The sequence below is a fragment of the Schistocerca cancellata genome, chromosome 4 (assembly GCF_023864275.1).
Source record: "Schistocerca cancellata isolate TAMUIC-IGC-003103 chromosome 4, iqSchCanc2.1, whole genome shotgun sequence".
In the NCBI taxonomy this organism is placed as follows: Eukaryota; Metazoa; Arthropoda; class Insecta; order Orthoptera; family Acrididae; genus Schistocerca; species Schistocerca cancellata.
In genome coordinates, this window is record NC_064629.1 from 296,245,215 (window position 1) to 296,261,721 (window position 16,507).

Below are 16,507 nucleotides of genomic sequence, written 5' to 3' on the forward strand. Positions count from 1 at the left end.
TCTCTGCTTCGACCATCATCAGTTATTTTGCTCCCCAAATAGCAAAACTCCTTCACTACTTTAAGCGTCTCATTTCCTAATCTAATTCCCTCAGCATCACCCGACTTAATTCGATCCGGAACCGATTTACGCCAGGAAAAAAATTAATTATCATTTTGGCCAGTAGGTGCAAATGTGTCGCTGTACAGTATCTCGGCGACGTCTCCAGTGTTCACTGAACAAATTATGCAAGCGGCGGTTAATAATAAAATCAACATTCTGCCTTTCTCACTTGTTTGGCTTTTTCTACACACATCCCTTTCCTAAACCATTACTTATCAAATGCAAATTATATTGTGTAAGAACATAAAATACACAATAGACTATCACTAAATGATGTATGGTTCTAATTACGTGCAAAACCAACAACCAAATCAAAAAAGAGATGTCATCGGTTCCCATTTTTTCTCTTACATATTCATTTGTGTGTCTTTCGCTACGCATGCTACCAGTACTACAGGAATACTACCATTTATGTACTGTACCAGAACCACTGAACCGTAGTTTTGGCAGAGCGCAACTGTAGTGATGCTACATTCCAGTGTATGTACGTAATTCGGCGTTGATATTCATCTCGTTTAAAATGTATTTGACTAACCTATCGATTACTGAACGGAAATATGCCTATTTATTGGGTCGTGGATGACAAGAACTGCTGTGAACGATGCAGTCAGTTATGCTTGGTTTCCGGAATACGTCTCTTTTTAACTGTCAGGCCCAAAAAGTTAATACTCCAATTTTCTTCATGTTCTATGGTGAAGCCGATATTCTTTTGTGACTGATTGAATCGTGGGTTAACATATATTAGCTCCGCCAAGAATGTCACCGGAAAACGGTTGCGTATCATCTGCATAACGGCAAAAGTATATGACTTTCTTAGTTAGGTCAAAAAACTTGCTTTCGATACAATCTAAAAATACAGATTGGTTATAATTAAAGTGCAGATACTCACAGAGGTCCAGTGTGGGCTGCATTTATCGTATGGCAACGAAACGTGGTTGATATGCTAATCCGGAACCGACTTACGCCAGGAAAAAAAATTAGTTATCATTTTGGCCAGCAGGTGCAAATTTGTCACTGTACAGCATCTCGTCGACGTCTCCAGTGTTCAATGAACAAATTATGCTAGCGGCGGCTAATAATAAAATGAACATTCTTTGTTTCTCACCTGTTCGAACTTTTCTACCCACGTCCCTTTCCTAAATCATTACATATGGAAACGTTTCTATACGTGTATGTCTTTCTTACATTCACAGCGCCAGCTATGCACCTGATGTCCAAAATTGTAATAATTATTTTCAAGTGTAAATAAGTTCCTCATTAACGCTTTAGAATAACTACCAAGTTTTGCTGCCGTACTACAGTTACATCCAACACTAGACATTTGTGAGTAGCTGCACTTTGATTATAGCCACCTAACATATTTTCAAAAGTCCCTGACAGGCACTTCCCTATAGCTAGGCCTTCTTTTTATTCATATGTGTGGTCATTGAAGACTAAGTTGTTCGTAGATAAAACTGATTCAATATGGTCATCTAATTTAGATCCTATCGAAAACTTTTTTTTTTTTAATTCCGATAACTTAAGTAGGGGAGTCATACACTACAGCCATTACGTAGATGATACATTCTTGTTCGATGGCACTCTTGACGGAGGTAATTCATGTTACCAACAATTTAATCAGTTACATATGAACATCAACTTTATCGCAGAACATAAAGAAAATGAATTTAATTGTTGGACCTGTCAGTGAAAAGAGAGAGGTAGCCACTTTTCAAACATTTTCCGGAAACTCACCACATCTGATTGCATAATTCGCAGGAGTTCTTGCCATCCATAAGCGCATAAAGAGTCATATACTGCAGTGCCAGAGAAACTGGTATAGGTATGTGTATTCAAATACAGAGATATGCAACAGGCAGAGTACGGCGCTGCGGTCGCCGACGCCTATATAAGACAAGTGTCTGTCGCAGTTGTTACATCGGTTACTGCTGCTACACTGGTAGGTTATCACGATTTAAGTGAGTTTGAACTTGGTGTTGTAGTTGCCGCACGAGTGGTGGGACACATTATCTCCGAGGGAGCGATGAAGTGGGGATTTTCCCGTACGAGCATTTCAGAGTGTATCGTGGATATCAGAAATCCTGTAAAACATCAAATCTCCGACATCGCTGCAGCCAGAAAAAGATCCTGCAAGAACGAGACCAACGACGTCTGAAGAGAATCGTTCGACGTGACAGAAGTGCAGCCCTTCCACAAATTGCTTCAGAGATGAGTGGTAGGCCATCAAGTGTCAGCGTGCAGACCATTCAACGAAACGTCATCGATATGGGCTTTCAGATCCACTCGTGTGCCCTTGATAACTGCACGTCATGAAGCTTTACACTTCGCCTGGGCCCGTCGACACCGTCATTGGACTGTTGGTGATTGCTAACATGTTACCTGGTCGAACGAGTCTAGTTTCAAATTGTATCGAGCGGATGGACGTATACGGGTATGGAGACAACCTCACGAATCCGTGGACCCTTCATGTCAACAGTGTACTGTTCCAGCTGTTAGAGAGTCTGTAATGGTGTGGGGCGTGTGTAATTGGAGTGATATGGGACCCCTGATACGTCTAGGTACGACTCTGACAGATGACACATACGTAAGCATCCCGTCTGATCACCTGCATCAATTCTTGTCCATTGTGCATTCCGACGGACTTTGGCAATTCTGCAGTACAATGCAACACTCCACTCCTCCGGAATTGCTACAAAGTGGCTCCAGGAACACTCTTCTGAGTTTAAACACTTCCGCTGGCCACCAAACTCCCCAGACGTGAACATTATTAGGAATATCTGGGATGCCTTGCAAGGTGCTATTCAAAAGAGATCTCCATCCATCGTACTCTTGCGGATTTATGGATAGCCCTACAGAATTCATGGTGTCAGTTTCCTCCAGCACTACTTCAGACATTAGTCGAGTCCCTGCCACGTCGTATTAAGGCACTTCTACGTGCTCGCAGGAGCCCTACACGATATTTGACAGGTGTACTAGTTTCTTTGGGTTTTCAGTGTATTTCCACACAGCGATTAACAAGTTAATCGAATACCCTTCAGACTAGGCAAATGTTAATACTGAATTACACAAACGGGAGAAGGTAGCATCATACAATGGCTATGACCCAATATTAGTTATGATATTATAGAGGAAAAACAGAAAAACGTAGTAAGTATAGAAATCAGATCAATAGAAATCAGATCTTATTAGAAAAGAGCAAGCAAGTAGAAAAAGATACGTTTATAACATTGCCATACTGGGCTCACATTTCTGACAAAATAAGTCTTTTGTTTGGAAAATCGAGGCCGTAAACTGGCTTCAGGACAGAGAGCAATGTAAGATCACGTCTTAGACACGAGATGGATAAGAACCAAACCAACAACATGTAGTGAATGTCTTCAATTTTATGTTGGACAAACAGGGAGAAACTTCAAAACTAGATTTCGCGATAAATTAATGTTAGTGAAACCAGTCACTCAGCATTCAGCACTCATTGAAGAGAACACAAGCTTTCTGCTAATGACACTGACAAAAACATCACCATTCTCCATGACCAAAGACAGGTTATTAAATATTCTAGGACAAACTGATATATACAGCCATATGATAAAACAACTGGACAGCGTACTTAATGAACAAAGAGAGTTATGCAATAAGATGTACATTCAAAATTTCAAAAATGTTTTAAGCAAATAATTCTGATTAAGAGTCTAAATCCTACATGTAAAGTTGTCTAATTTGACGTGATATGTTGGATTACTTTGCAATTTTATATCTTTCGTATACTAATCCTTCATATACCAATTGTCATAAAACAGTAATTTATACGTATGAATAAGTGTCGCAGATGTGTATATATATGATCTTAGAAATACCAAAAGACAGGTATTGTAGACGGCCGGTGTGGCCGTGCGGTTCTAAGCGCTTCAGTTTGGAACCGCGTGACCGCTACGGTCGCAGGTTCGAATCCTGCCTCGGGCATGGATGTGTGTGATGTCCTTAGGTTAGTTAGGTTTAAGTAGTTCTAAGTTCTAGGGGACTGATGACCTCAGTAGTTAAGTCCCATAGTGCTCAAAGTCATTTGAACCATTTTGAAGACAGGTATTGTAGTCCCTTTGACCTGTCAGTTCCATCTTTACGCTATATGACAGCTATGTCAAATGTTATCAAGAATTGCCACTGTCTAAGATTTGACAACAGTAGCAAACATGACAACCTTCATACTATGTTATATGACAGATTTCTGATTCCATCGTATTAAGTGACATGTATGTCACTGCTGTGGAGGTGCTTAATGTAAATAGACACATATTAAAAAATGGTTCCAATGGCTCTAAGCACTATGGGACTTAACATCTGAGGTCATCAGTCCCCTAGACTTAGAACTACTTAAACCTAACTAACCTAAGGACATCACACACATCCATGCCCTAGGCAGGATTCGAACCTTCGACCGAAACAGCAGCGCGGTTCTGGACTGAAGTGCCTAGAACCGCTCGGTCACAGCGGCCGGCTCAGCTTGGCATTTAGGCTGTGCCGTGCAACATGCGTAGCTAGGTTTTAGAGGAGTTATGACGGGCCACTCGCAGTCACTCCAGGGAGAAACGAAATTTATGGCACAACCTGACTAAAAGAACGAATCAGTTGACAGGACACGTACTGAGGCATCAAGAAATCGCCAGTCTTGTAGTTGCGGGAAGTAGGGAAGCGGCGGTGGAGGGGGGGGGGGGGAATTATTATTCCAAAAGTAATCACCGAAACTACTCCTACATTTATCCCGCTGTGAGACAAGACGGTCAGTACCTTCATGGGGAAAAATGTTTGCAGTTGCGTAGGGAACGATGATTGTACTCAGATGTACACCTTTTCGACGTTTATGACTGTCTTTATTCAAGGCTCAAAGCTCCAAAAATACGGAAATCGCATGGGGAGAGATCGGGATTGTATGTGTAAGGGCTTCCCAGAGAAACTTCTGCAGCGTCGTAGAAATAACAGTTACACCCGCTCCGTGAAACTCATGATGACCTTTCTCTTTGACTGTGATGGCCCGCTGCTCTTTGACTTTCTGGAACACAGTGCTTCAATTAACGCTCAACGGTACGTGGGCACTATTAAAACAACAACTACTACTACTACTTTATCCTGTACCACTAATAGAGCGATAATCGCATAGGGCTGTTGAAATCCTACAAGATGTGGAAGTTGGCCCTCCGGAACCCAATGATTCCATGATCACAAGACGGTCGCGCGATCTCGGCCAGTATGAGGAGCAATATCGCAGAACGATAAATCACATCCTCGACACGTCACTATTCTACCAACACATATTGGTACAAATAGACGTTTCTCCTTCTTATACGAGCTATATCACAGTCTTCACACAAACAAATAATATTCCAATGCGACATCTGAATGAGTAAAGCGTTGCGTAATCTGTCCTTATATACAGAATATTACTGACGTTACGTCTGTCTACATCGTACCGCTGCTCTGAATGTAAATTCAGGGAGGGAGGGAAGAAGGAAGATTGGAATGTAACGTCCCGTTGACAGCGAGGCATTAGAGAAGGGGCACAAACCATTCTGGCCCTTGCAGAGGGATTATTCTTGCATTTGCCTTACATAACTTAGGGAAAACAAGGAAAACCGAAATCTGGATGGCAGGATGGACATCTGAGCCATCGTCCTTCCGAATGCTAGTCCAGTGTGCTAACCACTACGCCTCCTTATTCGGGGTTAATACATGGGATAACAAGTAAATTTTAGAGGAATCCGCACGCTTTTGTGAAATTCTATCAACTTTCCGAGAATAACGAGAAATAAAATACTGCCAAATTTTCGTTTTTAAGAAGGTTATGATTTCCTTACAGAAACTCATATTATAGGTACAGATAGGCTTTTATTTTTACTTTTAAAAATAAGATAGGATAGATTTACAAATTAATATGAAAAATTCCATTTGCTGTCTTGGATAATTTTTTATAGTTCCGTTCTCTAGGAGAGCAACTCATGTGAAGAATGTCTTCACAATGGACGTTCGTCAACTTTGAATCCAATTTATTTTCCAAAACATTGTTTCAAATACAGGTAGAGCCAGACATAGAAGCAATGTAAATAGCCAGTCTTTTGCAATTTTCATACTTCGGGAAAGATGTTTGCACCCAAACTCTTTACTATATACAGTTTTGTACATTTTCTTGGAAATATCTTTGTCCAAGTGAAGTAAAGTGAAGCGAATGCTTTGGGAAATAGAACAACTTTGTAGCCACATCAGTCCAGCGTGCTGACTAAGAAACACCATGTGGCGATTTTAAGCTTCCCTATTTCTGCAAAGTATTGGACTCCTCAAAATTTCCTGCCTAGATCTGTTATAAAACTTAAAAATACTGCACTGTCTATTTAGTAATTCTTCTTCTTGTGTTTAAGTATTGTCACAAAATCAGTATATTCTTGATTTTCACATCGTTTTCAACGATATTCATTGTGTGACGGAAAGCAGACGCACTTTGTATAAGATCACATATTTACTTCCCGTTTCCATACATATCGATAGTTCGTGCATTTAAATATTGGAGAATGTCTTTCAGGAAAGCCACATCCAGCATATTGCTCTCGTTTGCTATGGATTGCGGGTATTCACTTGCTTATTGTGTTTCATAAGTTTTCGAAGAATGAGGTTCATTGTTATTTTATGTTCCAGGAACGTCGTACTGCTTGGCCTTTGCTTAACTAATGAAAAAAAATTGATTCAAATGGCTCTGAACACTATGGGACTTAACTTCTGAGGTCATCAGTCCCCTAGAACTTAGAACTACTTAAACCTAACTGACCTAAGGACATCACACACATCCATGCCCGAGGCAGGATTCGAACCTGCGACCGTAGCGGTCGCGCGGTTCCAGACTAGCGCCTAGAACCGCTCGGCCCTAAACCAATGAACCTTTTTGTGTTACAGTAAGTGAGAATAATCCGAATCACATTCAGACAGTAACCCACTGAAATGTCTGTGCTGACGAGCAAAACGAGAACTCATAATGTTGACCAACTTGACCAAGCTGTCCACTACCCCATCCACCGTAATACCGAGTTTGCCACAAAGCGCTGTCTGTTCATTTATGCACTGGTAAGAATTCCTATCCCTGATATTCTCTACCAAGCGTTTTCCTTTGCCCATCGTCGCCAAGACAATGTCAGTTGTAGGGGACGTAAATTTACCGTAACTAATGTTTAATTTTATAATGAATTCATAAAAAATCTTTATCAAGTCTTCTTTGTGAGCCTTGCCTGAAACCGCAATAATCCTAGCAATTGGCCGGCCGAAGTGGCCGAGCGGTTCTAGGCGCTACAGCCTGGAACCGCGCGACCGCTGCGGTCGCAGGTTCGAATCGTGCCTCGGGCATCGATGTGTGTGATTTCCTTAGGTTTAAGTAGTTCTAAGTTCTAGATGACTGATGATCTTAGAAGTTAAGTCCCATAGTGCTCAGAGCCATCCTAGCAATTCATCCTTAAGTACCTTATCTTTAATATCAAAAAATCGCACAAAAACTGATATGCTTCATCAACAACAATGTCACATATTCTTGTAAAGCAATGGGCTAGCATTTGTCTTTTGTAAAAGTTCGAGCAAGTTGCTTTTGTTGACAGCAGCCAAATTTAATGTTCTTCTTGTATTGTTTCTTGCAGACAACGGAACACCTTGCATGGGGGTGATAATGTTTTCTTTTTCCCCATGAAGTGCAGTGGTCACCTCCAACACAACATTTTTTTACTATGTTAAAGTCTGAAAATGCCATCTGGTTCTCATTAAACTTTCAGCATCAATCCTGCGGTGATTCTGCAGATGTTCTTGATCGCTCCTGCACCAAGCTAGAATGGTCTTGCATTTTTTCCGATACTTTAAATATGCCTGAAGTTTATCTTCATGCTCTACACTACCAGGAGGAAAGATTTTGTCGAACTTGTGAGGATTTGTTTTGTAGTGTAGCATTAAATAGCGTTTTTAACAAGGACGAGGTTTTGTTGCATGTGAGGTAAACTGGAACAGTTTTGGCGTTATCAGGCACTGTAAAACATTACGGTTTGGCTCAGACAGTCAGAAACTTTCTATTTTCACTGTCAATATTACACTATTTTGGATACCTATTGATTGATGCATAAAAGATTATTAGTACACGTCAATAAAAGAGACAAACGAACGTCCGCGTCGCATGAGGTCTCGTCGATGAATGTCAGCCTCTCCGGCCTCTCCAGGCGCCCGGCCTGCTAGTACCCACATTGCAACACACACTTCGGCGACAAGGTTGGAAACACACCTGGCGGAGATCCTAGCAGCGTAGTTTTCGCTGCCAAACAAACTGAAACATTTCTGACTTTGAAAGAAAGTAAACAATGAATCCTGGACTCCTAGCGCATCAAAGGCGATGCTCGAGAATGCACGCACAGATTTTTTTCTACGAGTAATTTACTTTACTTTATTTCAACGTTAGCAATATTGAAATTTATTTCCGACGTCAGTTCGAATCTTGGTATGCTCGAGCACCCGTACGCCGCATAGAAATATGCTCAAGCATGCTGTGCTTTGCTCTCCGCTAGATGTTTCTCAGCATTAAGTCAACATACAACTGAATAGTCGACAGACAGCCGCCTGGCCGTGTTGTTGAGTTTAGAGATAATGTCAGCATGCTAGTGTAGGACATAGTTACAAGTCTACTCTAAAAAGCTGTTGCGCCTTCTGTGCAGTAGTGCTATTGCTATTGTGAAAGGACTTAACGGCACACGCAACGAGAGACAACGACCTCTTGAATTTAGACTTTAAAACATTTATTCCTGCCACAGTTTTCAGCCTTCCGCTTTATGGCTCTGAGCACTATGGGACTTAACTTCTGTGGTCATCAGTCCCCTAGAACTTAGAACTACTTAAACCTAACTAACCTAAGGACGTCACACACATCCATGCCCGAGGCAGGATTCGAACCTGCGACCGTAGCAGTCCCGCGGTTCCCGACTGCGCGCCTAGAACCACTAGACCACCGCGGCCGGCCTTCCGCTTTGTGAATACCGACTGCGGTCCACCAGTTGCCAGCCGTTCTGCTAATCATCTGCATTGCCAAGAATGTAGAACACTTCATTTCATATCAGTATGACGTGTGTCTTTGCAATTTTCGTGAAAACAGAGTAATAGTAGTAGACCCCGATTCGCGGAATTACTAAGTGGTACTGCGTAAGATATGAGGAAATTGTTCAGTATGAATGTTTTAACAACAGCCAGTTACTCATGAAAGGAGGATCACATACAGGAGAAGGATTTTCATCAGTATGGCGCTGCTTTAGCTAATCGATTGATAAGCAGTTCAGTGACGTACAACGTACTATCACAAAACGTATATAACACGGCAAGGCAATGAACAGTAACATCTGTACAGAGGTTAATGGAACTGTTGTCAACCATCCTCATGTTATTGGTCTAGTCCTAATACTCGTCTACCTTGTGCAGGCCATTCATCTACGCAAAACCAGTAAATCCTGGCAACTTGTATAAAGTGCTGGACTCCGTCTCCGATTTTGATCCCTCACATTTCTTTCCATCACCAAATTAGCTATTCATTGATGCCTCAGAGTGAGTCGTACCAAGCATCCCGCCCCCCCCCCCCCTCTTTCCCCCACTCCGCTCTTTTAGTTAACTAGAGCTACAAATATCTTTTCTTCCGGATTCAACTCAGAATCTCTTCATTAGTAATCCAGCTTACCCACCTAATCTTCAGCATTCCTCTGAAGTACACTCTGAAGTACACTCACTAGTCTACGTCTCATATCTTCTTACCTTGTTCAAAGATAGCGGAACTCTTCTACTTGTCATCGTACTTCTCTCAGCATCAGTATTAGTATTCGCACTTCCCTCATCATCAACTGACTTAATTCAGTGAAATTCCATCAACCTTTTTTTACTTTTCATTGTCTTTATTTTATAGCCTCTTTCCAAAAAGACACTATCCATTCCGTTCAACAGACCTTCAGAGAAATTTGCCGCCTCTGACAGAATTGCAACACCATCGGGAAATCTTGAAGTTTTTTTTCTACCCGTGCTTTAAGGATCTTTCTAAATTTCTCCGTGTTTGGTTAACTATTTCCTTAAGGTACACAGTGAACAACGTCACGGTTAGACTACAACCGTTTCTTACTCCCTTCTCAGCCCTGCTTCCCTTTCATGTCATTCGGCTCTTTCAACTGCAGTCTGGCCTTTACAAACTGAAGAGCTTTTGGTCGTTGTATTCCCGATAACTTCAGGGTTTCAAACAGTGTATTGAGTCAAGTCATCACAAACTTTTGTTATAAATTTGTGAATGAAATAAACCAGTCTTTTAAGACAAGTTGTAGAACAAGCATTTTCTCACGAGTTCCTGTAATTGTAGGTACGTTTGTCTTGCTTCAGCTTATCTTCTAAAACTATTCGTAGGTTCGGATCCTTCATTTCTGCTGTACCCAAACTGATCTTCTCTCACGTCGGCTTCTACCAGTTCGCCCATCCTTCTGTTGTTGTATCTAGAAGGTAGTGTACTTTGTCACACGTAATGTTTTTTCTTTGGTACTTTAGTCTAGTGACTGATTTTAGAATCACATGAAGGAATGTGCACTAGAGACCGCCATAAGCAGTTTTCTACACTATTTATTGTTGTTCGTCATGAGGTTGAATTTTCTGCAATGTTTGCACATTTTTCGCGTTCTATACATTTAAGTAATGTATAACAAATTAAGGCTGCTTGGAATATATTGTTATATCTTCAGTTGCAGAATTTGGCAGTGAGTAAAATGCTATACATTTTTAGAATTGTTTATCTAATGTTGAGCCATAATTCGTCCATCGTGCACGCATTTTAGCATGAAATATGTAGTACTTGCAAATTAGCCGAGTTTCTTTAATGACTTAACAATTTACCTGTCTGGAAATTTCTGTTGGTTTCCAATAGCTCCTATTTGAAATTGTGTTGAACTTGTAATTGGTTTTTGATAAGACCCTACTTAATTTGATTTCATTTACTAATTATTGCGTAGTTCAGCTTTCCACCGTATTTAGTATGGACAAGAACTGCGATTGTTGTGTGCAGATGCAAGCCGAGTTGGTGACACTTCACTTTTAGCTTCAGGCTGTGATGGCTTCAGTTACACAGCTTGAGGCTGCAATGGATGGGCACCACTGTTGTGGCCAACCGTGGGGATCCAACGGACGTCCAGCACGTCAGAGTCCTCCGATCGGTCCTCACCGGTGGCCAACCCAGTTACTGCTTGCACTGAGGCTGACCCTTCGAGTGGGAGGTCGCCCCGGGGCGAAGCTGGCGGTGGAAGACTTCCCAGGCTGCCGCACGTAAGGCCTCCCCGGTTTGTCTGACAAACAGGTTCCAGGTGATGTCTGTGGCTGACTCTGTCTCTGAGCCAGGTGCTGTCGCCTGTCCTGTTTCAGAGGAAACCACTCAGCCTGCAAGATCCAGGCAATCGCAGGCGGTGGGATTATTGGTAGTTGGGAGCTCCAATGTTAGGCGCGTTATGGAGCCCCTTAGGGACTTGACTGACAAGGGTAAAAAAACCAATGTGCACTCTGTGTGCATACCGGGTGGAGTCATTCCAGATGAGGAAAGGATCCCATCCTAAAGGATGCCATGAAGAGCATAGGGTGCAGCGAACTGCAGTGGTTGCTCACGTCGGTACCAATGATGTGTGTCACTTTGGATAAGAAGAGATTCTCTCTGGTTTCGAGCGGCTAACAGAAGTGGTAAAGGCTGCCAGTCTTGCTTGCGAAGGAAAGCAGAGCTGACCATTTGCAGCGTAGTCGACAGGACCGATTGCAGATCTCTGCTACAGAGCCGAATGGAGGGTCGGAATCAGAGGCTCAGACGGTTCTCCGACCGTGTAGGCTGCAGATTCCTCGACTTGCGCCAAAGGGTGGTTGGGTTTCGGGTTCCGCTGAATAGGTCAGGCCTTCACTATACGCAGGAGGTGGCTACACGCGTAGCAGGGGCTGTGTGGCGTGGACTGGGCGGATTTTTAGGTTAGAGAGTCTCGGGAAAACACAAGAAGGGCTTCAGTCACAAAGGGCGCAGGCTGAACACAGGAAGAACGTAGATACAGGAACCATTGGTATTATAGCGGTAAATTGTCGTAGCTGTGTTGGGAAAGTACCAGAGCTCCAATCGCTAATAGAAAGCACTGATGCTCAAATCGGTATAGGCACTGAAAGCTGGCTAAAGCCGGATATAAGCTCAGCCGAAATTTTTGCGAAGAACCTAACGGTGTTTCGAAAGGATAGGCTAAACACGGTTGGCGGTGGTGTGTTTGTTGCTGTCAGAAGTAGTTTATCTTGTCGCGAAATTGAAGTAGAAACTTCCTGTGAGTTATTATGGGCAGATGTCATTGTTGGCAACCGGAATAAAACAATAATTGGACCTTTTACCGACCTCCCAATTCAGATGATACAGTTGCTGAAAGGTTCAAAGGAAACTTGAATTTGATTTCAAACACGTACCCGACTCACGCGATTAACAGTTGGTGGTGACTTTAATTTACCCTCGATATGTTGGCGAAAATATGTGTTTAATTCCGGAGGTAGGCATAAAATATCATCCGAAATTGTGCTAAAAGCATTGTCTGAAGATTATTTCGATCAGTTAGTTCATGAGCCCACGTGAATAGTAAACGGTTGTGAAAACACACTTGATCTCTTAGCTACAAATAATACTGAGTTAATAACGAGCATCAAAACCGATACAGGGATTAGTGAACACAGGGTTGTCGTATCGAGATTTAATATTGTAATCCCAAAATCCTTCAAAAATAAGCGAAAAATATACCAATTCAAAAAAACAGATAAAAATTCACTTCGCGCCTTCCTGAGAGACAATCTCCACTCATTCCAAATTAATAATATAAGTGTAGACCAGATGTGGCTTAAATTCAAAGAAATAGTATTGGCAGCAGTTGAGAGATTGATACCAAATAAATTAACAAACGACGGAGCTGATCCTCCTTGGTACACAAAATGGGTTAGAATACTGTTGCAGAAACAACGAAACAAACATGCCAAATTGAAACAGACGCAAAATTCCCAAGATTGGCGATCTTTTACAGAAGCTCGAAATTTAGCGCGGACTTACAATGCGAGATGCTTATAGTTGTTTCCACAACGAAACTTTGTCTCGAAGCCTGGTGGAAAATCCAAAGAGATTCTTGTCGTATGTAAAGTATGTTAGCAGCAAGAAACAATCAATGCCTTCTCTGCGCGATAGCAATGGAGATACTATCGAAGACAGTGCTGCAAAAGTAGATTTACTAAACACAGCCTTCCGAAATGCCTTCACTAAAGAAGGCGAAGTAAGTATGCCAGAATTCGAATCGAGAACAGCTGTCAACATGAGTAACGTAGAAGTAAATATCCTCGGAGTAGTGAAGCAAGTTAAATCACTCAATAAAAACAAGTCTTCTGGTCCAAACTGTATACCAATTAGGTTCCTTTCGGAGTATGCTGCTGGATTAGCTCCATACTTAACAATCATGTACAACCGTTTGCTCGACGAAAGTTCCGTACCCAAAGACTGGAAAGTTGCACAGGTCAAACCTATATTCAAGAAAGGGAGTAGGAGTAATCCACTAAATTACAGACCGATATCGTTAACGTCGATACGCAGCAGGATTTTAGAAGATATATTGTGTTCGAACATTATGAATTACCACGAAAAAAACGGTCTATTGACACACAGTCAACACTGGTTTAGAAAACATCGATCCTGTGAAACACAGCTAGCTCTTTATTCACATGAAGTGTTGAGTGCTATTGACGAGGGATTTCAGATCGTTTCGGTATTTATGGATTTCCGTAAGGCTTTTGACATTGTACCACAGAAGCGGCTCGTAGTCAAACTGTGTGCTTATGGAATATCGTCTCAGTTATGTGACTGGATTTGTGATTTCCTGTCAGAGACGTCACAGTTGACGGAAAGTCATCGAGTAAAACAGAAGTGATTTCTGGCGTTCCCCAGTGCACAGCAGCGATGGTGGTTCAGACAGATTTGTATAACGTTTCCTTGTGTTGCGCGCACTCTGTTCAGTTAGGAATGTCTCTGATGTTTCGTTCTTTATAGGATTTAAAAGGATGTGTATGAAATGGACCATTGTCTCCCTAATCTTCGAAATGTGCTGTCGGTGATGTAAGTGACATCGTCTGCATTACCGTTACCCTCGAAGTTCTTAGGAAGAGTAGCTTCTTTTTTCAATTTATAATTTGGCGCCAAACGCTAGAGAGGACAACTGATACCATTGCCTTAGCTTCCGCCGAAAAATATAATGTCACGGACTACTATCGTATTCATGCGTAACGGTAGGTGGATTGATAGAATGTTCCTTCTTGTATATCTTAACTTCATGCCCTTTAAAGTAGACGTGGCATAAAGGCGACACACTAGCATTGGTTCTGCAAAGTTTCGATCGTCCATCATGAAATTTGTAAAGGAACTTTTAAATAATTCTGTTTCATACACCCAGTATTCCTAGATACTAAAATCTGACTGGTGATACATGAATTTATTATATATATACATCATCAAAGAGCATTTTTTCCAAGTTTTTGTCATCTTTTTGAAAGTATTTTAGAATTCATACAAGGATCGTTAATAATTTATGTCATGAATAAATTGGTGCCACAAACTTTCAGAAAGAGAAGGAATGGGATTCAAATCTCAATTTGGCCATGCAGATTTAGCTTCCCTGTACCTTTCCTAAATTGAGTAAGAGGAATGCTGAGACGGTTCCTTACCAAAGGACACATCCTATTCTTGTCTTTTGCGATCTTGTGTTTTGTATCTAATGACATTATTACAGTTACTCTGACAAAGATATTTGAGCATCACTCTACATAACTTTAAAAAATCACTCACTCATACACACACACACACACACTCCAGACCATTTCATTTACAAAGTTTCATGACCATTTCTCTCCCATGTTTTTCTGGCAAGATGCTGTTTTCGGTGAGAGTATATGGAGCAGACACAGCAGAGATAAAACGCAGATACAATAAAATATAAATGTGCCTGTCAAAATCCATAAGGGACTAGTATAGCACTTTCAAGGTATTAAAATGTGTGTACCAGTGTACTAAATGCTTTTTTATATTTCTGACCCAAACTATGTTTTCTATAGCACTCATTCATGTAAATTGGCAGTGTACTCACAAACATAATTTTAGTGAAATTCACATACCCTGAATTCAGATTATGTGCATTGGTTTTGTATGGAGTGCTGTGCATATGTCTACATTTTAATTATGATTTCGATAAGAATCTCTAATGTTTTGCTCTTATCATCAAAATACATTTGTATGTGTTTATAAGTGAAAAGCAGCAAAGTATCAAATACACTGCTATATTGCATTCATCTCCCAACTTTCATTGTATCATTCCATGCCTCAGTAATGCAGATGATCATGGTCAAACACAAGTCTCGCTTTATGGTTAGAATGTGGTGTTGATGAGCAAAAAGGCACATGGTACTCTGTTTTGGTTTCCATTGCATCAGACCATTAACACAACCATCTCTAAGGTGCATCATTGTTATCAGATGTCAATCTGTCTTTGTGATTAGGAAGAGCTCATGTGACTTCCACAACCAATTAACAGCACTGAGGGCTTTTGTTACATCAGTATGCTACTACTTCTCTTTTTACTTGGTTTATATAGTTTTCGTAAGTGTTATCTGATACTGTTTTCTCACACAGTTCGACATACTCAGTAACCATGTTGATTACAGGTCAGTAACTTACAGTCACTGAAGCACTTTGTGATGCATCGTTTTATCAGTCTAACACATACTTTGGAGAGTGCTGGGAAAATAATATGAGTCAGTGTTTTTCAATGTTTTATCTGTTTCTGCTTTCGAATAACAGTATTACGTCTGAATTTTGTAAAGTTTGGAAGACTTCATCTCAGGGTGATAAGTTATCAATAACTTATGTACTAAGGACTTTGCAATTTATGAAATGGCTTTATTTACTAGTGGTGCTGGTAGCTCATCTACACTTGCTCACGTTTTGAATTTTAATAATTTAATCACCTTAACACACAACGACAATTTTTTGGGAAATATCTTTACACTGCACCTAAGTGATAGACAACGTAGTTTCTTGTCATTTTTGAAATTCAAGCTTTAAATGTAACACAAATTAATACAGTTATTAATGCATTCATGAAATCCATCTAGTCTTGTTTTCCCCAGCGCTATTATGATTACTTGGCATTCACTTATCCTTTCTCCTTTCTTCTTAAAAGTTCTCTCACGCATTTCGATTTTAGTCATTTTTTCGTCTAAGAAATTTATTTGAAAATGTTTTGTCATTTCGGGCTGGCTGGTACCGTACAAAGATGAAACATAATTAAGAGTAAGTAAT